Genomic DNA, 22,881 nt, shown 5'->3' with positions numbered 1-22,881 from the left:
CATCCCATACATACAGCTACACCTCTAGTCATAGGAAATAAGATAAGTTTGACTCATCATCCTCTCTATAACAAGCCAACGCTGCTATAACTGAGGGTAGGAGTGAATCCCTCCCCCAACTTTAGACAAGTGAACTGTTAGGACAGCACATAAACCAGAAGACAGGTATGTGTGAGCCAACACAGGCAGAATGCAGGAACAACCACAAAACCACGGATGAAAGGCAAAGAACAAATTTGATCTCGATACATCATGGATCAGGGAATCTCTGAAGCAGCACCCGGGCAGAGGCATGCAAGCAGGGGACGCAGGCACCATGGAGCAAGAGAGAGCCCTTGTTATCAAGAGCTCAGATTTGCTGTTCTCACCTGTGTTTTGAGGGTTCAAGCAGGTATAGTTTTTCCGCTGTGCTTTGATCTTCTTCAACAGCAGGGCAGGAATCTCGGGCATGTTAGATAAGGTGCCCCTGAGTCCATCCCAGGCCTATATTATCTAAGTGCAGATGGTCTACTTGTTGAGCACATAAGACTAAGCAACAATTAGTGTGATATGTGTGTTTTCCAGCACCCCACATGCGAGTCACTTGAGAGTGTTTACAGTCCCCCTCTCTGAACTTCTCTTACTTTTTCTCAGGTGCAAATAATAAAGTTAGTGACCCATGCTGTTATAGCAATAAGTATAAGCAAGAACCTTTCTATATACAATGCCTTGGCTTATAGAATAACCATCAGGCCTTATCTCTGCTCTAGGCAGACAATGTTTGAAAATACGCTTTAAAAATCAGAGTTCATTTTGTTAGAAGAGACATATCTGAAAAGTAAAATTACTGAACAGAAAATTGGTTCTGTTTTACCGCAAACCAGGAGAAAGATTCACTCAGTTCTTGGAAGAAGAATCACTACAGAGGCAGTGTCACGGTCTTCTGGCTAAATGTATATTAGCTCTCCTTTCCCTCTCCGCGTCATTGCCTGTGTTCACACCAAGAAGTATGTAGGACTTAGCAGTCTAGGTGTCCTCTTCTAAAATCTTTTGGATAAGCTGATGTATTTATGTATCTCTAGTTTGTATGGTTGGTCTTTACCACTTTACAGAAGTTAGTGAATTCTGAAGAAGCTGTCAGATAAGCAATATGCAATTATTTATGCTGAAGGAGACAGAAAGCTGCATGTTGTGATGAATGTGTAATGATCTTTATCTCTTCTTGTCGTTTATATCCTGTCTACTCTTTCTCTAGCTTTGACATAATGGCACTGCTCCTAGCATAATTCAAGCCTTAGCTTGAGCTAGTCAGAATCTGAGCAGGAGTTAAGTGACCAGTCACAGGAGGCATCCCTGATCATTTGGGTTGATGGTTTTTGCCGTCCAGAATATCACATGAGCTGTTATGCTCCCCTTTTCCATAAAGGGTGTCAGCATATCCTGGCAACCAGGTGTCAAGAGCAGGGGATACCAGTCATATTTTAAATGCTTTTCATGTCACCGTAGACACAGGCAGATCACATAGTCTTGTCACAATATATCTACTTGCTTTAGCTAAGGACACTGATGACTTGTCAAATCCTTTTTACTTATGTATACCTATTGCACTATAAGTAGCTTCTTGAATATTAGTGTTAGGTAATCGTAATGTAAATGTAAAAATGTGGGAACAAGCTACCCAGAGACAGTGTGGAAACTTTGGAGATTTAAAAAGTTTAGCTGGAGATGACCCTGAGTAACATCATCCGAATTCAATGATAGCCCTGCTTTGGGCAGGTAATTTGTATCATGACTTCCAGAATTTCCCTCTACCCTCCTTTTTTCTGTGATCCTTTTAAAAAGATCACGTTTCTTGAATACCATTTTCATGTTTCAGGGCTGAGGATTCTTCTGTGTGGAGCCAAAACTGAGCTTTCTTAAAAAACTATTAACAAATGATCATATAAACACGAGACAGGAATTCTGTTTTCTTATAAACCAAGAAATATAAGAGAAGGATCACAGTAACTTTTTATAGTAGAGACAAAAGAGTGGTAATTTAAAAAAGGATTAAAGAGGTAGATGTTGTGGGTTAACCTCTTCTCCCTTTGGACCAGACTATAGGTTTTAATATTGCAGTCAACTTTACCCATTGCCCCTACTGCAGCATGGGCATATCCATGTGTCACAGTGCCTTTGGAGCTGTACTTGTTCTAGTGTGGACTTATCCTTGGGCCACAGGTCCTTTGAGATGTACCCACTCTGGTGTGGTTTTATTCAAAGGTCACAGTCTCTTCAACTACTGTTAACACTGGAGTCCATGACCATCTATCCCAGTCAGTAAAGCATGAGACTCAATCTCAGGATCATGTGTTAAAGCCCCATGTTGGGCACAAAAAAGGACTGTACTGCCACCCTATGGGCAATTGATTCCAGTTATATTGGCTATCCCTCCATGTGAAAGCAAACTGTTGCCTGCACTCCACTGCCAAAGGGATTGAGAAAAATGGATTGGCACTAACAGCTGTGGTATAGCGCTTGGCTGCCTTAAACTTCCCTTCACGGTCACTTGCTCACCTTTCCACCCAGTGGAATGGGGAAGAGAATCATAAGCGCAAAATCAAGAAACTTCATGGTTTGAGATAAAGACAGTTTAAAAGGTGAAGAAAATCTGCATGTGCAAGCAAAGTGAAGTAATTAATTCACTACTTGTCATTGGCAGCCACTTCCTGGGAAGCAGGGCCTCAGCATGAATAACTGTTACTTGGGAAGACAAATATCATAACTATGAACAAGCCCCCCCCTTCCTTCTCCTTTTCCTGAGTTTTTTTCCTGAGGTTGATATCATATGGTATGGAGTATGGTCATATAAAATGATCTTTGGTCAGTTGTCCTGGCTTTGATACCTCCCAACTAATTGTGCTCCCTCAGCCTACTTTCTGTGGGCAGTGTGGGAAAAATAAATCCTCGATGCTGTGTAAGTACTGTTCAGCAATAGCTAGAAAATTGGTGTATCAATTGTGTCTTGTTCACAAATAAAAAAAAAAAAGCATCATAAAGGCTGCTATGAAGAAAGTTAACTCCATCCCACCCAGTACAGTGGGAAACCTGTTATTTACATTGTATTTTTCTAATATATCTAGTACAATTCAGAGGATTAAACTAGAATCTCCCATGAATACAATAAAGGTGCAAAGTTCATTTCATTTTGCAGCCAGCTGTTCATCTTTCTAGGAAAGCCTTCAACCGAACAGGCTCTAGCAGCCAGCAGGAATATGCATCCCACTATGAAAACATTATCAGATTATGAGTGTCCCGGTTTGAAGTAAAACTGAACCAATTTTCTGTTCTGTAACTTTGCATCCTAGCCAGGCCTCCTCTAACTCTCTGAAATTAACAGCATATTGTGGAGAAAACTGCTCGTTCTCAGAGTGATAAGACCAATGTTTGTGCTCCGTGCCAAGGGATGGTGTGCAGGGAGGCCCTTGCTTATACTTATTGCCGTAACAACCAAGGGCAGCCCATTTTGTTATTTGCCCCCTTAGAGGGTCGGAAACGGAAAAAACGTAGAGGGGTCACATCGGTGGGGAGGAGCGGACAGGACAGGTGACCCAAACCTGACCAACAGGGGTATTCCATCCCATCTGCCCCACGCTCAGTATAAAGGCTGAGGGATCAAAGGGTCAGCCCCTTCCTGTGATGGCTGACATCCAGAGAGGACTCTGTTCATCTGCCTTTGATCCCGATCCGTGCGTTCCTGACTCCAGAGCTGGAATCCAGTTCCCATCCGTAACTGAGTCCAGTCTGGGACTTCCCCAGTGCCTGCCGGTGACGTGACTGTCATCCTGGGAGCTTGATACGGTTTTGTATATACTGTATCTATTTCATTATTTTCTTCTTTATTTTTATTTTAATATTAATTCTTCATTAAAGTAGTTTAGTTCATTCTAAACTTCTGAATCTCCTTATCTCTTTCTCCTCCTCTCTCCTCTTTTTTTGGGGGGGAGAAGGGGGGGGGGGAGGGCCATCTGTCAGTCTGGTTTTGGTAAATTCAGCCGAAACCACGACAGATTTATTGGCGCCCAACGTGGGGCACGACGACTGTGGTCTGTTAAGATTGCCTGAATAGTTTGAATTCCAGTTTGCTCAGGGAGAACCGACAGCTTACACCATGTCGTACCTACAGAATATTGTATATGATATTTTTAGAGACCTTTGTATGAAGTTGATTGATTTAGCGGTGCTTAACTGGTCGAACATATTGACTTGTTGTATTGAGATAGGTTTATATTGGTTCTGTGTTTGGATGCGGTGGCCTAGGCGTGCTTTGTTGGTGTGGGCTGGTGCTCAGGTGTATAATCTGAGATCTGCGATTGGTAAGGTATCTTCATGTTTCGGGCATCATATAATAGATCCTGTCGCTAATTACACTTTTGATTTTACCTGGGGAAAGTTTACTTTGCCTGTTCGTGATTATTTCAAAGTATTACCAATGGAACTAAGGGGTGGAAAACCTTCGGGCTGGTCAGAGAATGATTGTTATGATTGTCTCTGTCATGTGGGCCTGATTTTGATGCTTATGACACTGAATGTGCTGCAGGCGTTAGATGTTATTAGACTTGAGGAGTATCAGAATGAGCATTGTGTGACAGGCAACCTCGCTACTCAAACAACGGAGACACAAACAGTTGCTGCCCCAGCCCCAGCGACAGTCACAGCAGGGACGCAAACAGTTGCTGCCCCAGCCCCAGCGAGAGTCTCGGTGCAGACACAAACAGAACCAGCCCCAGCTCCGGTTCCGGCCCCGGCCCAAGCCAAGCCAGCGGCACCGGCCAAGGCCACGCCGACACCGGCGCCAACGGCATCGGCTGCTCCCCCACAGCCACCGGCACAAGCCAAGGCTCCGGCCCCGGCGAAAGCCACGCCCCTGACCCCGCCGACACCGGCCCCAGCGGCAGCGGTCGCCCCCCCACCGGCTCCGGCTCCAGCCCCGGTCACTCCGCAGCCGGCGGTAAAAGTGGCTCCGCCGCCCGCACCCCCCGCATCTCCGTCGCCAGCCCCTCCCCCGCCCGCAGCTGCACCGGCCGCTCCGGCCCCGACAGCCAGCGCTGTCACTGCTCCAGCTCCCAAACCGAGCACTGCCGCTCCCCCAGCGCCAGCAGAACCGGCACAAGTTGCCCCGGTGACCGGGAAGCAGAAAAAGAGGTCGGCTCGGTCCCCTGCCCCTTACGACAAGGACATGCCCAAGCCAGAGAGCTCGGGAGAGGGTTCCTCTGATGAAGATCCAGGAGAGGGTCCTTCTGGTGTAGATAAAGGAAAGCACCCTCTTACATCACATTCAACAGCTCCTTCTCAGGTAGATAGGGGAGAGGGTCCTTCTCAGCCAGCCTCAATACAGGATGATGCCTCAGATGTAGATGTAATTATTAACTCTTTGTCCTTAAAGGATTTGCGAAATCTGAGGAAGGATTTTACTCGTCATGATGGGGAGCCACTTCTCTCTTGGTTGCTCTGATGCTGGGACAGTGGAGCTAATTCCATAGACTTAGATGGTAGAGAAGCCAACCAGCTGGGAAATCTGGCCAAAGAGGGAGGTATTGATAAAGCGATTGGGAATAAGGCAGACGCTCTCAGTCTCTGGAGGCGACTGTTATCAGCTGTAAGGAGCAGATATCCCTTTAAGGATGATATCCAATGCCGTCCAAGGCAACGGACCAGCATGGAGAAAGGTATTAATTACCTGAGAGAACTGGCTGTTCGAGAAGTGATTTATGGCGATTGGCAAGTGACTATAAATCCTGATGAAATGCCATGTCAACGACCTTTGTTGAAAAAGTTTGTGCAGAGTGCACCATCAGTGTATTCCCACACTTTGTCAACAACGGTCTGGGGAGCATCTGATACTGATACACCAACTGTAAATGAGGTTGCTGATAGGGTGCGACAGTATGAAGATAGTCTCTCTCGTCCCATCAGTGTTGCAGCAATAGAAAACCTGACTAAGAAAGTGGCTGAACAAACTGAGAAGATGGCTGAACAGAATAAGACACAGACTGAGGCAATAGAGAATATAAGCAAGATACAAACTAAGACAATGACTGAAACAATAGAGAACATAACTAAGACACAGAATGAGACAATGGAGAAAATGACCAAGGCAATAGTTGAGCAAAACGAGACAATTTTTCACAAACTGCTTGAAAAACTTGCTGAGATTGGGAGAGAATCTCTCTCTTCTCCAGCTCAGACTCAAGTTGCAGCTCAGGCTCAAGTTCCTGCTCAGACCCAAGTTGCAGCTCAGACTGAGGTGCCTGCTCAGACCCAAGCTGCAGTTAAGATCAGAGTTGCAGCCATTAAGAAAAAACGCCCTCCTATGAGACCAACCAAAGGGAAACAGGACTCGCTCCGAGGTTTCCTGGGGCTTTGCCTCTGCAATTATGGAGAGGACATGAGGAGATGGGATAAAAAACCTACTTCAGCCCTACAGGCACGAGTGCTTGAGTTGCAAGGTAAAGCAAACAGAAGAAAGGATGGTTACATGAATATGGCTGCTCCAGTTCAGAATATGCACTGCCCCTGTCCAGACAGGAACTCACCTTGCAATTGGAGATGCTGTCCTCAGCATTAGGGTTGCCCTGCCTCCAGCCAGGAGGAGGAGAGGGATAACCGAGTTTATTGGACTGTGTGGATTCGATGGCCTGGCACATTAGAGCCACGGAAGTATAGAGCCCTGGTGGACACTGGTGCACAGTGTACCCTAATGCCATCGAATCATAGAGGGACAGAATCAGTCACTATTGCAGGAGTGACAGGAGGATCTCAAGAACTGACTGTACTGGAGGCCGAAGTGAGCTTGAAGAAGAATAAATGGGAGAAGCATCCTATTGTGACTGGCCCAGATGCTCCGTGCATCCTTGGCATAGACTACCTCAAGAGAGGGTATTTCAAAGACCCGAAAGGGTATCGGTGGGCTTTTGGTATAGCAGCTGTAGAGACTGAGGGTGTTACACAGCTGTCTACCTGACCTGGCCTTTCAGATGACCCTTCTATGGTAGGATTGCTGAAGGTTGAAGAACAGTAGGTACCACTTGCTACTTCCACGGTGCATCGACGACAGTATCGCACTAACCGAGATTCTTTGATTCCCATTCAGAACCTGATTCGTCGGCTGGAGACCCAAGGAGTGATCAGCAAGACTCACTCACCCTTTAACAGCCCGATATGGCCAGTGCGCAAGTCTGATGGTGACTGGCATCTAACAGTAGACTATCGTGGCCTGAATGAAGTCACACCCCCACTGAGTGCTGCTGTGCCAGACATGCTAGAACTGCAATATGAACTGGAGTCGAAGGCAGCCAAGTGGGATGCTACAGCTGACATTGCTAATGCCTTTTTCTCTATTCCTTCAGCAGCAGAGTGCAGGCCACAGTTTGCTTTCACCTGGAGGGGTGTCCAGTACACCTGGAATCGACTGCCCCAGGGGTGGAAACACAGCCCTACTATTTGCCATGGACTGATCCAGACTGCACTGGAGAAGGGTGGAGCTCCAGAACACCTGCAATACATTGATGACATCATTGTGTGGGGTAATACAGCAAAAGAAGTTTTCAAGAAAGGTAAGAAAGTAATCGAGATTCTTCTGAAAGCAGGTTTTGCTGTGAAAAGAGGTAAGGTCAAGGGACCTGCACGAAACATCCAATTCTTGGGAATTAAATGGCAAGATGGTCGTCGTCAGATCCCAATGGAGGTGATTAACAAAATAACAGCTATGTCCCCACCTACTAACAAAAAGGAAACACAAGCCTTCTTAAGCGTTGTGGGATTCTGGAGAATGCATATTCCAGGTTATAGTCAGATTGTGAAACCTCTCTGTGAAGTGACTCGAAAGAAAAATGAGTTTGCGTGGGGTCCTGAGCAACGACAAGCCTTTGATCAAATTAAACAAGAGATTGTGCGTGCAGTAGCCCTTGGACCAGTCCGAAGAGGACAGGACATTAAAAATGTGCTGTACACTGCAGCTGGAGATAATGGCCCTACCTGGAGCCTATGGCAGAAAGGACCAGGGGAAACTCGAGGTCGACCCCTGGGATTTTGGAGTCGAGGCTATAAAGGCTCCGAGGCCAACTATACTCCAACTGAGAAAGAAATCTTGGCAGCGTATGAAGGAGTTAGAGCTGCTTCAGAAGTAATTGGTACTGAAACCCAGCTCCTCCTGGCACCCCGATTGCCAGTGTTGGGTTGGATGTTCAAAGGTAAAGTTCCTTCTACTCATCATGCCACCGATGCTACCTGGAGTAAGTGGGTTGCCTTAATCACACAGCGAGCTCGAATAGGAAATCCAAATCGTCCAGGAATTGTAGAAGTGATCACAAACTGGCCCGAAGGCGGAGATTTCACAATGCCACCAGAGGAGGTGGTGACTCGTGCTGAGGAAGCCCCACCATATAATGAACTCTCAGATAATGAGAAACAGTATGCTCTGTTCACTGATGGGCCTTGTCGTATTGTAGGGAAACATCGAAGATGGAAAGCTGCTGTGTGGAGTCCTACATGACGAGTTGCAGAAGCTACTGAAGGAGAAGGTGAATCAAGTCAATTTGCAGAGGTAAAAGCTATCCAGCTGGCCCTAGACATTGCTGAGCGAGAAAAGTGGCCAATACTCTATCTTTATACTGGCTCATGGATGGTGGCAAATGCTCTGTGGGGATGGTTAAAACAATGGAAGCAGAGCAACTGGCAGCGCAAGGGTAAACCCATTTGGGCTGCTGAATTATGGTGAGATATTGCTGACCGGCTAGAGAAACTAGTCGTGAAAGTACGCCATGTAGATGCCCACGTACCTATGAGTCGAGCCACTGAGGAACATCGAAACAATCAGCAAGTGGACCGAGCAGCTAAGATTTTCCAGACAGATTTAGACTGGGAACATAAAGGTGAATTGTTCTTAGCTCGATGGGCCCATGACACTTCAGGTCATCAAGGAAGAGATGCAACGTACAAATGGGCTCGTGACCGAGGGGTGGATTTAACCATGGACGCTATTGTGCAGGTTACCCACGATTGTGAAACATGCGCCGAAATCAAGCAAGCTAAAAGTTTAAAACCTTTGTCTTATGGAGGTCAGTGGTTGAAATACAAGTATGGGGAGGCCTGGCAAATTGACTATATCACACTCCCTCAAACCCGCCAGGGTAAGCGCTACGTGCTTACAATGGTGGAAGGAAGCACTGGATGGTTGGAAACCTATGCCGTGCCCCATGCCACTGCCCGGAATACCATCCTGGGCCTTGAAAGGCAAGTCTTGTGGCGACATGGTACTCCAGAAAGAATTGAGTCTGACAATGGGACTCATTTCAAAAACAATCTTATAAGTAGCTGGGCAAAAGAACATGGCATTGAGTGGATATATCATATTCCCTATCATGCACCAGCTTCTGGAAAAATTGAACGATACAATGGATTGTTAAAAACTACCCTAAAAGCGATGGGTGGTGGATCCTTTAAAAATTGGGACAAGCATTTAGCTCAAGCTACTTGGTTAGTTAATACCAGGGGATCCATCAATCGAGGTGGTCCTGCTCAATCAGACCTGTTACATATTGTAGAAGGGAATAAAGTCCCTGTGGTGCATGAAAGGAATATGCTGGGGAAAACTGTTTGGGTTTTTCCTGCCTCGGGCAAAGGCAAACCCATTTGTGGGAGTGTTTTTGCTCAAGGACCTGGATGTACTTGGTGGGTGATGCTGGAGAATGGAGAAATTCAATGTGTACCTCAAGGGAATTTGACCCTGGTTGAGAATACTTAATTCCGAGTATGATGTTAGTTGTTTATAATACTAACAGTGTTCTATAAGTGTTTTTCAGGATGACGCTGCAATGATGAAACCTAGCCGGATTCATCAAGTGGCGTCTAGTAAAACTTCTCTGAGATGGACATGTTACCCATGGGCACGAACCACAATGAATTTCACACTGTCTTTCCTACCCTGAGAACCTGATCTGCTGTGAAATGGACTTAAGCTTTTGTATATAGAGATAAATTATAACTGAGTGATTTACATATATCTATCTATATATGTATGTGTGTATAGATTTTATAGATGACAGTAGTTGTAATCTAAGCATGATGCAAATGGTATGGAATAAGGGGTGGAATGTCCCAGTTTGAAGTAAAACTGAACCAATTTTCTGTTCTGTAACTTTACATCCTAGCCAGGCCTCCTCTAACTCTCTGAAATGAACGGCATATTGTGGAGAAAACTGCTCGTTCTCAGAATGATAAGACCAATGTTTGTGCTCCATGCCAAGGAATGGTCTGCAGGGAGGCCCTTGCTTATCCTTATTGCCATAACAACCAAGGGCAGCCAATTTCGTTATTTGCCCCCTTAGAGGGTCGGAAACGGAAAAAACGTAGAGGGGTCACATTGGTGGGGAGGAGTGGACAGGAGAGGTGACCCAAACCTGACCAACTGGGGTATTCCATCCCATCTGCCCCATGCTCAGTATAAAGGCTGAGGGATCAAAGGGTCAGCCCCCTTCCTGCGATGGCCGACGTCCAGAGAGGACTCTGTCTGTTCATCTGCCTTTGATCCCGATCCGTGTGTTCCCGACTCCAGAGCTGGAATCCAGTTCCCATCCGTAACTGAGTCCAGTCTGGGACTTCCCCAGTGCCTGCCGGTGACGTGACTGTCATCCTGGGAGCTTGATACGGTTTTGTATATATTGTATCTATTTCATTATTTTCTTCTTTATTTTTATTTTAATATTAATTCTTCATTAAAGTAGTTTAGTTCATTCTAAACTTCTGAATCTCCTTATCTCTTTCTCCTCCTCTCTCCTCTTTTGGGGTGGGGAGAAGGGCCATCTGTCAGTCTGGTTTTGGTAAATTCAGCCGAAACCACGATATCCATCCCATCTGCAATGCTCAGTTTATAAAGCTGAGGGACCAAATAACACATTTTTTTTTTTAGGGAAGTTTGCTGCCTTTTTGGGGCCTGGGTAAGGGACATCACTAGGAAACTTCCTAGCCTGGTTTTTTCCTCAGGTTATTACTTGCTGTTGCTTTTTCATGTGGTTGGTGATGAGGTGGCAACGCGTAGCCGAAGGGAGATCGAGAGACTTCAAGACCTTGGGAAGGTTAATAAGGGAGAATCTGGGGTGTAGGTTATCTTCTCTTCTCCCAGTTATAGGCAGTGACTTTGAAACAAGCAGACGTGTACAGTCTGTCAGTACATAGTTTTGGGTTTTTTGACAATGGGATGGCCTACACGGCACCAGGCTTGCTGGTGTTGGATGGGGTTCATCTTTCTCAGAGGGTAAAGAAGGTCTTAGCTGATGAGCTAGCAGGGCTCATTGACTGAGCTTTAAACTAGACTTGTTGGGGGAGGGGGATATTATCAGGCTTGCAGTGACCCCAAGGTCTGAGGGATGGATCACTTGTGAAGGCCCTCAGCCTTTTGGTCTGAAATGTGCTGGGTATGCTGTAGCACACTCAAAGTCTCATGGAGATGAGCCAGGGCTCCTGAGGCAATAGGAACCAGGGAGTCACAGATGAAACACCTCAAAGGAAGGCCACCTGAAGAGCAGCATGAAGGAAATGCAGCCACTCCAGCCAGTAAGTCAGCCCCATTGGGTGCCCAGCTGAAGTGCCTCTATGCAAATGCACGTAGCATGGGGAACAAGCAAGAGGAGTTAGAGACATGCGCACGCCTCCAGGGCTATGATTTCATTGGCATCACAGAGATGTGGTGAGATGGCTCTTATGATTGGAGTCTTGGAATGGAGGGATACAGACTCTTCAGGAAGGACAGCAGTGTGCCCAGGTGGCCAAGAAAGCCAATGGCATCCTGGCTTGTATTAGAAATAGTGTGACCAGCAGAAGTAGGGAGGTGATTGTCCCCCTGTACTCAGCACTGGTGAGGCCACACCTGGAGCATTGTGTCCAGTTTGGGCACCTCAATACAAGAGAGATATCGAGGTGCTGGAACGGGTACAGAGGAGGGCAACGAAGCTGGTGAAGGGCCTGGAGAATAAATCGTACGAAGAACGATTGAGGGAGCTGGGACTGTTTAGTATGAAGAAGAGGAGGCTGAGGGGTGACCTCATCACTCCCTATAACTACTTGATACTTTAGAGAGGTTGGTGCTGGTCTCTTCTCACAAGCAAATAGCAATAGAACAAGAGGGAATGGTTTTAAGCTGCAACAGGGTAGGTTTAGACTGGACATTAGGAAGAAATTCTTCACAGAAAGAGTGGTCAGACACTGGAACAGGCTGCCCAGGGAGGTGGTTGAGTCACCATCCCTGAATGTGTTTAAGAGTCGTTTAGATGTGGTGTTGGGGGATATGGTGTAGGGGAGAACTTTGTAGAGTAGGGAAGATGGTTGGACTCGATGATCCCAAGGGTCTTTTCCAACCTAGATGATTTTATGATTCTATGACAGGTGGGGAGAGATGAGGAGGGGGTGTTGCCTTCTATGTCAATGAACAGCTAGAGTGCATGGAGCTCCACCTGGGGATGGATGAAGACACAACAAAGAGCTTATGGGTCAAGATTAAAGGGAACACAGGGGCAGGCTGTGTGAGCCTATGCAGGTAGGATGCAGGAACAACCACAAAACCACAGATTAAAGGCAAAGAACTAATTTAATCTCAATACTTCACGGATCAGGGAATCTCTGAAGCAGCACCTGGGCAGAGGCAGGCAAGCAGGGGATGCAGGTACCACAGAGCGAGAGTCCTTATTAACAAGAGAGTCCTTGTTAGCAAGGGAGTGAGAGAGCAAGAGAGCGCCCACTTGCTGTTTGGGCCTGTATTTCAAGGATTCTGGCAGGCAGAGTTTTCTTCTGTGCTTTGATTTCTTCAACAGCAGGGCAGGAATCTCAGGCGTGTTCGATAAGGTGCCCCTGAGTCCATCCCAGGCCTGTGTTATCTAAGTGCAGATGTTCTACTTGTTGAGCACACAAAACTAAGCAACAATTAGTGTGATATATGTGTTTTCCAGCACCCCACATGCGAGTCACTTGAGCGTGTTTACAGTTCTCCTTCCAATCTTCTGTTACTTTCCCTCACAGGCCAAGTGCAAGATCCTGCACCTGGGTCACGGCAATCCCAGGCACAAATACAGGCTGGGTGGAGAATGGCTGGAGGGCAGCCCTGAGGAGAAGGACTTGGGAGTGCTTGTGGATGAGAAGCTCAACATGAGCCAGCAATGTGCGCTGGCAGCCCAGAAAGCCAACCGCATCCTGGGCTGCATCAAAAGAAATGTGGCCAGCAGGTTGAGGGAGGTGATTCTGCTCTGGTGAGACCCCACCTGCAGAGCTGTGTCTGGCTCTGGAGTCCTCAACACAGGAAGGACATGGACCTGTTGGAATGGGTCCAGCGGAGGGCCACGAAAATGATCAGAGGGCTGGAGCCCCTCTCCTATGAAGACAGGCTGAGAGAGCTGGGGTTGTTCAGCCTGGAGAAGGCAAGGCTCTGGGGAGACCTTATAGCAGCCTTCCAGTATCTCAAGGGGGCCTACAGGAGAGATGGGGAGGGACTCTTTATTAGGGAGTGTAGCGCTAGAAGGAGGGGTAATGGTTTTAAATTGGAAGAGGGGAGATTCAGATTAGATACCAGAAAGAAATTCTTTCCTGTGAGGGTGGTGAGGCACTGGAACAGGTTGCCCAGGGAAGTTGTGGCTGCCCCATCCCTGGAAGTGTTCAAGGCCAGGCTGGATGGGGCTTTGAGCAACCTGCTCTAGTGAGAGGTGTCCCTGCCCATGGCAGGGGGGTTGGAACTTGATGATCTTTAAGGTCCCTTCCAACTCTAACCATTCTGTGATTCTGTGATAAGAGAATCCATTACATGATGCCCAAGATATGCAGGCAAATTTGTTATCCAATTTACAATATTATATATCTGCAGCAAACACCACAGCAAAATAGAACATATAAACCACCACAAGAAACACAAAGCATAACAAATTATACAGCACATATGGCAGGTTAAGCAGCATTGCATCAACTAACTTTAAACAAAACCCTATAAAGACACGATATAACATTTTGCTCAAGAATGACATGATGTGAGCTTTCTGTTTCTATTTCCAACCCATCAAGACTTTTGTAAAAAACAAAATTCCAATACTCTCTCAACTGTGCAAGCTGGAATTCAATCTATTCAGGCAATCTGTCAGAGCCCCAGTCATGCCCCATGTTGGGCACCAATAAATCTGTTGTGGTTTAGGCTGGGCTGGCCAATAAATGAACAACAGATGTTCTCTTCAACCTCTCTCCCTTCAGAGGAAAGAATGAGAGAGCTTCTGTCATTTGTTTACTGGCCAGCCCAGCCTAAATCATGACAACCATCAAATCAAGAGGGCTGTGATGATTTTTTTTCAGTAGTTAATGCTGATTCTCTTTAGGATGGGAGGATATCAAGAAAGCAAAATTTTCTGGGACCAGAGGGAAGCTGGTTTTCACCCAAAGCTACTTAAGAGCATTCAAAGCTTTTGGAAGAGTTCAGCCATTCTATTTCTAACCCAACTAGGTTCAAAGCATCCAGAAAGACTAGGAAGTTATATGTACAGCTGTGACCGGTACCTCCTGCTCCTGACCCCTTGTAATATGGTTAGCATAAGTAATGCAATTTTATAAGGTAAACTGCCATTTTCTGTGACTGAGCTGGTCACTATTGGTCCCCTTTCCCCTCCTCATCAGGCCTTGAAGGTCCTGGACATCACTTCTCCCCTTCCCTATTGGCCTCCAGGTTTCTGGGCACCAGGAGACTTATTCCCTCCTTATCGGCCTTGAAGGTCCCAGGCACCTAGCCAACCAGGTCGTGATGATCCTGACACAGAACAGGGAAGCGTAGCAGCACACAGAGCACTGTCTATAAAATCAAGCAGTTACAATCATGCTATACCTGCCAAGGTCTACTTTGAATAAAATACCCATTAGATTTGTTAAGGTAGACTGTGCCTCAGCTGTTTTGATTTTTGAACCAATTACTCGATATGACAAAGAACATAATCTTGCTTATTGTTTTCCATTTTGTTCTTTGTCAATGTAAAGCTATGAACAGCTCTTGAAGTTATATCCTTGAATAATGTAAAAAATGTGATAGACTGATTTGGTGACAGTGCATCTTATTTTTGTCATTTTGTCTATATCTTTATTTTCATTTCTAGTAGGCGTGATATAAATTATTGAAGCCACACAGTCATTAGGAGCTAAGAACATTATTAGTGTATAATTGCTGTGTCATTATCTGGAGACCCAAGACCCCTACTAAGGACAAGCAATCAACTAAGATAATTTTTGCGAGAACAGAGGTTTCCTTAACTCAAGGATCCATATCCAAGAGAAACATGAATTGCTGATGCCTAATAACTTTGCAGAAGTTGATGATGGAAACATCTGGATTAACAGATAAACCACGAGGATGCTGACAGATAATGATGCTGTAAGACCTACAAAATATATATTTTTGTAATGTATATTGCTATGATGTACCACGTTTATGTCTGGATAATTAGAAATGTGCATTAGTAGGTAATTGGATGATTCATATCATACCCTTGTAGTGTAAGGTATAAAATCCCTAAAGAAAAATCCCTTGGGTACACTGTTTGGCTGAGACATCTCACACACATGAATAAATATTTACCTTTGTGATTTTGTACTTTGCACCCCAGCCTCTCTCCTCAGTCGGCATGGGCCAAATTTGTAACACAGGATATCCATAGCTGAATTTTCTTTCTTACGATGGCTTACACATTTTCTTTCCTATGATGGCAAGGGGGCATCACTGCCTCGCGAGGCAGCACTGGACCCACTACGGTGGACGGGCGAACGGGAGGGGAAAGGCGGACGTTCACCACCTCAGGGCGTAGTAGCCTGCGTTTGGAGAAGAGCCAACAGACTGTGGCCTCCGGACGAGGCCATACCACCCTCTACTACAACCACCGACGGAGTGCTGGGAGACGGCAATAGAGGAGGAGCGGCAGCAGCTACAGACACGCCTGCGCGCTAGCGAATACTGGTGGACTGGGTGGAGGATTGCTTCCTGCGCTCCTGTCGCAGTTCGGAAATTGCAGTGCGCCTGCGCGTTGGCGGAGGGAAGGAGGGCGGTGTCCGGCCCTGTGTTTTGAACGTCTCGATGCGGGTAGCTCACTATTTGGCAGGAAGGTGAGGAGGTCTCTATCCTGGCGGTGGAGCTCGTGTACGGAGAGGAGGATCCAAATGTGGCAGAGTCGAACAGGAGACAGCAGTAGTGACGGCGGAGTAGGACAAACGAGACAAGGGGAGCAGCTGTCCTTACTGCTGTCGCAGAGAATCTGAGTGGCCTAGTAAGACAGGAAGACTGCTGCGGCTGCAGCGCTAACGCTCCTAGCCCGTCCTCCTGGCACTCCCAGGCGCCCATCCCCCTAGCAGGTAAGTGAGTAGCGAATGGGGGGGGGGGGGGGCAGGAAAGCGCAGCCCATCGCGCCGCCCTTGGCCTGATTTAGCCTAGTACTGGGCAGAGCCGGAGGGAGTCGCTGCTCTTAGCTTTCCCTCCCTTCCCCCGAGGCTGACGTTATTTATATACTTGCGGTGTTCCGTCTCTGTTACCCTTTCTTCTTCGCTGCCCGCCTCAGCGCCCCACCTGGAAGCTGCGGGAGGCGGGCGAGAGCGGGGGCCCCCTGGCTCGTGTTACTGTTTCTATCTTCCTACGTAGTGCCTCGGCAACCCCCGCTCTTCCGGGCTCCAGGGGACTGCTGCTTTCCTTTGGCACGCCCCCTCTCGGTATCTGTCCCCCCTCACCCCGTCCCGTCCCTTGCTGGAGGGGAGGGGTCGCAGCTGCACGTCCCCCCTTTCTCTCTGTGGAGCTATTGTGCTGTGGGCTGGGGCCCGCCGAGGGGCTCCCGACAGATAAGCCTTTCTGTCGATAGTGCACGTTGGGGGAGGCATGTCTCTGTCCTGTCAACCGTCCGCTCCCCCCACGAGAAAATGGGGTGAAGGGGATGTGAGGGTGGCGGCGGGGCTCGGCCGCGCCGCAGTAGCCAAAGGCTGGAGCTGGGAGAGTTGCTCACGCGCTGGGGTTGCACACGCCATTGCTGCTGTCTGGGACACTCAGAGTGTGTGTGTATGCACGCGCTCTGCTCGCACTTTGCTGAGTTCCTTTGTCTGCTGCTGCCGCCGCTTTCCCCTCCTCCCTCTCCTCCTTTATTTCCCCCTCCCTTCTTTCCCCTCTCTCTTAGATTCAAAGCGCTGCTGCAGCTGCAGGTTTGTAAATACTGGACCAACACACACAATATGGCTGACGCTCGCCCTGCTCTTTCACAAGGCTTTCCTCTTTCTCCCTCTGTCTACGCCGCTTAGCCTCTCCTCCATTTAGGCTTTTGTTTCTTCCCCTTCATCTCCCATTAAATTAAAAAATAAAAAAAAATAATTCACCCTCCTTATTGCGCGCATGGCGGGATTTCAAGGGTAAGGATTCTCGCTTGGAGGCTTTCTCCTTTCGTTTTGCTGTTTACAACAAAATGAAACCTAAAATCAGAGGGGGTTTGGTAACCTAGAAAGGCCGGGAGGGAGGGGGAGAACTGGCTGAGCCCTGCTGAGAGAAGCTTGATTAGAATGCGCGTATCTCTTTGGGGGAGGGGGTTGGTGCACCAAAGTGCTGGCGGAGATGAAATACTATATTATGCTTACGAAACGATCTAGTGCTGTTTCTTTCATTTTTAGTTCAGTATAAGGTATCAACTTGGCACAGTCTTATTAAAAAGACCTGAACTACTTATGTTAGAATAGGCATTGTGTAGTGAAAAAACATAGTATAGGTTTTATGGGGTTTTAGGCTTTCTCTGTATCTCCTTGTCAGTATCTTAAATAGCTCACAGATCATGGGGATATAAAACTTGCCGGGTCTCTTTGTGTTGCTAGTTTTCTGTCACAGACTAATTTGCCCTTGTGATGACAATAGCACATATGGAAGCAGGAATTTTTTTTGGTCGTTGTTGTTAAAAGGAGCACTTTTTCTTAAAAAGGTGTGGCATTGTGAACTGAAGTGCGATACTGAACTACAAGGCCAGGCTGGATGGGGCTTTGAGCAACCTGCTCTAGTGGAGGTGTCCCTGCCCATGGCAGGGGGGTTGGAACTTGATGATCTTTAAGGTCCCTTCCAACTCTAACCATTCTGTGATTCTACAAGACGGCATGTTTCTGACCTCTCCTAACACAAGGCAAATGTTCAGTTCAGCACCTTCCAACCTCAGTTATTCAGAGTACCCCCTTCTGGCTCTGATGAAAATAGCTTATATTTTATTGCCTTTTTAATGACATAAAGCCAAAATAACATTTGAATTTCTTGGGCTTATCTAAAATGATCTGTTGAGGAACAGCATATCTAGGTTTTAATTTAAGGATGAATGCTCAAGGTGCAAAGGATGTGATGCTTTCTATTGCTTTCTAAATGTATGTGTTACTGTAACTCATAGTAAATGTTTCATTTTTCAAAGTTTATATTTAAAAACAATCTTTATTCAAAGCATGTACACATTGATAGCCATTACTTCTATCAGAGCAGTGCCCTAAAGTAATGTCCTCTTTTCTTTGGCTATTCTGCTTTGGAAGCTTCTAGTGGAGAAACACTGGCATAGCATAATCATAGTTTTTTTTATTGAGATAGAAGTAGTTACTGCATTTTAATGCTAGAGTTAAGTATCATATATTAATAATTTCTTTAATCTGTGTTTGTTTTTTCTCCCACTTTTTCCATCACCATTAACAAGTGTTGATTAACTGGAGGAGAAAATAAATTAGTGTTGAGTTTACCGCAATGTAAAACTTAAGTGGAGTCATCAAAATTGCATTTTGGAATGTGTATTCATGTCATGGCTCCTAAGCCAACTGTAATACTTCTAGATGGAAAAAGCCTGAGCAAAAGTCTGTAACTTGATATGTCAGTGGATTTGTGCATCACTCCATTACTTTTAACTGTTATTAACAAATTAGTTAACTAACTTGTATTTTATCTATGAACAGCCAAAAATGGGCCTGGGATCACTAAAGTAATTTTCAAGTAATGGTGAAATTATTTAATTGAATAATATACAGTACTTATTACTGTTTTCACCATGTGACAGTGGTTGGATTTAACTTTCTGTCTTAATCTAAAATGTGAATTTGGTGATGGTATGCAGAATTTAGGAGGTGAATTGATTTGGCCATCGAAGAGGTTGAGGAGAATGTTTCTACAATTGGAGATTGCCTTTTTGTATTTCTTTTGTGTAACATACAATGTAAAACTGTAAACTCATGTTATGCAAGTCTTGTTTGACTTGCTTGGAAACTTTATTGTATATGTATTTCATCAGGTTGTGGAACTATTACAAATTGTTGTCATTAACTGTGGTGACTATATTAGATTTAAATGTTACCTAATTGCATTCTAGTATTTGCAGTTATTGCAAGGTGGTTGAGATGTGTTGCTAAATGATCTTTTATGATGGGATTTTCTTGGAGATCTATCTGTAAAATAAGAGTTACTGACAATATACTGTAAACATTTACAGATAGGCTTTTATAGTCTTTTTTTGCTAAGGTTGGCTTTTAGTGTGTTTGGTTGGTTTTTTTTAATGTTATTGTTGAATACTCTTATGTGCTGTTCAAGGTCTGCACCTCAAATTAGTGGTGAGAGTAAATCTTCATTTTAAGAGTAGCTTTATGGATTTCAACAATGCTTAGCGTGCAGATGAGCTGCTGAACTTTAGACCTTCAGTTACAGGTGGTAGTTTGAACAGAGGAGAACTTTATCTCTTTGTTTACGAATAATATTCTAGTTGTTTTTATATGAATGACTTACAGTAGCCATTTATAGCGAGAACATTTTTATCGTTGTGACCAATTGCTGAGTCCACTTGCTATCTTTGAAGTAATCTCTTTATTTTCACTGACACTTCTTCTGGCATATCTGCAGATCCTATTCTTTGACCGCATTGTACTAACAGTGCCAGCTACTTTAATTGAAGTATCTTGGATTCAATTCCTGTAGTTACATTTCCTGGCTATAAAGTAAATATTTTCACAAATTCAGACACTAGAGTCTTCTAAAAGTGCAGTTTTCCCCAGCATTAGAAAAGAAGTTAGTCCTGTGTTGCTCAACCCAGGACAACGTTTTAACTTGGACCCCCCTTTCAAAAAATATAAATGACTTTTTCTGAACTTGTGTTAATCACATTTAAATATAAACTTCTTGTTTTTTACTAGATCATGACCTTTTACCCTAAGAAGCACAACTGAAAGACATATTGGATATCAGACTTCTGGTTTGGTATGTGTTAAGATCAAATAACTATTTTTTTTTCAGAAAGTATTTTCCTGGTTTAGTGTGTGTTTTCTTTATGAAATTTTTTTCTGTAGTATGTTCAAAAAAGGTAGCTTAACTCCACTGTATAATCCACAAAGGCTGCCCTCACATCCCAGAGGGTCACCTCTCTACTGAGGAAAAGGCTTTTTCTAGAAGTGAATCAGGACAGAAGTCTTTCTTGGTCCATTGACTGCTGACAGCACCTCAGGTGACTACTGTCTCTTCTTTTTTTTTTTTGTTATTAGCATTTGTGAATTACATCTCTTGATCTCCTCCCTCCACCATCAGTATAAACATACTTTACTGTTAGGTGTCAGCCATAAGACGGAGGGCAAGCAACCTTGTGGGAAAGTAATGGAAGATTGGCAAGGAGGACTGTAAACACGCTCAAGTGACTCGCATGTGGGGTGCTGGAAAACACATATATCACACTAATTGTTGCTTAGTTTTGTGTGCTCAAAAAGTAGAAGAGACTGTGACCTTTGAATAAAACCACACCAGAGTGGGTACATCTCAAAGGACCTGTGGCCCAAGGATAAGTCCACACTAGAACAAGTACAGCTCCAAAGGCACTGTGACACATGGATATGCCCATGCTGCAGTAGGGGCAATGGGTAAAGTTGACTGCAATATTAAAACCTATAGTCTGGTCCAAAGGGAGAAGAGGTTAACCCACAACATCTACCTCTTTAATCCTTTTTTAAATTACCACTCTTTTGTCTCTACTATAAAAAGTTACTGTGATCCTTCTCTTATATTTCTTGGTTTATAAGAAAACAGAATTCCTGTCTCGTGTTTATATGATCATTTGTTAATAGTTTTTTAAGAAAGCTCAGTTTTGGCTCCACACAGAAGAATCCTCAGCCCTGAAACATGAAAATGGTATTCAAGAAACGTGATCTTTTTAAAAGGATCACAGAAAAAAGGAGGGTAGAGGGAAATTCTGGAAGTCATGATACAAATTACCTGCCCAAAGCAGGGCTATCATTGAATTCGGATGATGTTACTCAGGGTCATCTCCAGCTAAACTTTTTAAATCTCCAAAGTTTCCACACTGTCTCTGGGTAGCTTGTTCCCACATTTTTACATTTACATTACGATTACCTAACACTAATATTCAAGAAGCTACTTATAGTGCAATAGGTATACATAAGTAAAAAGGATTTGACAAGTCATCAGTGTCCTTAGCTAAAGCAAGTAGATATATTGTGACAAGACTATGTGATCTGCCTGTGTCTACGGTGACATGAAAAGCATTTAAAATATGACTGGTATCCCCTGCTCTTGACACCTGGTTGCCAGGATATGCTGACACCCTTTATGGAAAAGGGGAGCATAACAGCTCATGTGATATTCTGGACGGCAAAAACCATCAACCCAAATGATCAGGGATGCCTCCTGTGACTGGTCACTTAACTCCTGCTCAGATTCTGACTAGCTCAAGCTAAGGCTTGAATTATGCTAGGAGCAGTGCCATTATGTCAAAGCTAGAGAAAGAGTAGACAGGATATAAACGACAAGAAGAGATAAAGATCATTACACATTCATCACAACATGCAGCTTTCTGTCTCCTTCAGCATAAATAATTGCATATTGCTTATCTGACAGCTTCTTCAGAATTCACTAACTTCTGTAAAGTGGTAAAGACCAACCATACAAACTAGAGATACATAAATACATCAGCTTATCCAAAAGATTTTAGAAGAGGACACCTAGACTGCTAAGTCCTACATACTTCTTGGTGTGAACACAGGCAATGACGCGGAGAGGGAAAGGAGAGCTAATATACATTTAGCCAGAAGACCGTGACACTGCCTCTGTAGTGATTCTTCTTCCAAGAACTGAGTGAATCTTTCTCCTGGTTTGCGGTAAAACAGAACCAATTTTCTGTTCAGTAATTTTACTTTTCAGATATGTCTCTTCTAACAAAATGAACTCTGATTTTTAAAGCGTATTTTCAAACATTGTCTGCCTAGAGCAGAGATAAGGCCTGATGGTTATTCTATAAGCCAAGGCATTGTATATAGAAAGGTTCTTGCTTATACTTATTGCTATAACAGCATGGGTCACTAACTTTATTATTTGCACCTGAGAAAAAGTAAGAGAAGTTCAGAGAGGGGGACTGTAAACACTCTCAAGTGACTCGCATGTGGGGTGCTGGAAAACACACATATCACACTAATTGTTGCTTAGTCTTATGTGCTCAACAAGTAGACCATCTGCACTTAGATAATATAGGCCTGGGATGGACTCAGGGGCACCTTATCTAACATGCCCGAGATTCCTGCCCTGCTGTTGAAGAAGATCAAAGCACAGCGGAAAAACTATACCTGCTTGAACCCTCAAAACACAGGTGAGAACAGCAAATCTGAGCTCTTGATAACAAGGGCTCTCTCTTGCTCCATGGTGCCTGCGTCCCCTGCTTGCATGCCTCTGCCCGGGTGCTGCTTCAGAGATTCCCTGATCCATGATGTATCGAGATCAAATTTGTTCTTTGCCTTTCATCCGTGGTTTTGTGGTTGTTCCTGCATTCTGCCTGTGTTGGCTCACACATACCTGTCTTCTGGTTTATGTGCTGTCCTAACAGTTCACTT

At 45.0% G+C, this 22,881-nt stretch overlaps 1 protein-coding gene across 2 annotated transcripts in view; it reads left to right on the top strand.

The window, feature by feature from the left end:
• Positions 1 to 15,966: 15,966 nt before the first annotated feature.
• Positions 15,967 to 22,881, top strand: part of LOC141476624 (spindlin-Z) — a 107,319-nt gene continuing 100,404 nt past the window's right edge. The window contains exons 1-2 of one of the 2 annotated variants that reach the window (XM_074165399.1): positions 16,052 to 16,374; positions 20,188 to 20,251. The gene's annotated coding sequence lies outside the window, so the exon portion shown is untranslated. Of the gene's footprint in view, positions 16,375 to 20,187; positions 20,252 to 22,881 lie in introns of both variants that reach the window. The other variant, XM_074165398.1, reaches the window with a different exon arrangement.

The sequence above is a fragment of the Numenius arquata genome, chromosome W (assembly GCF_964106895.1).
Source record: "Numenius arquata chromosome W, bNumArq3.hap1.1, whole genome shotgun sequence".
NCBI lineage: Eukaryota > Metazoa > Chordata > Aves > Charadriiformes > Scolopacidae > Numenius > Numenius arquata.
The sequence above is the reverse complement of the archived record's forward strand: the minus strand, read 5'-3'. Positions and strand labels throughout refer to the sequence as shown.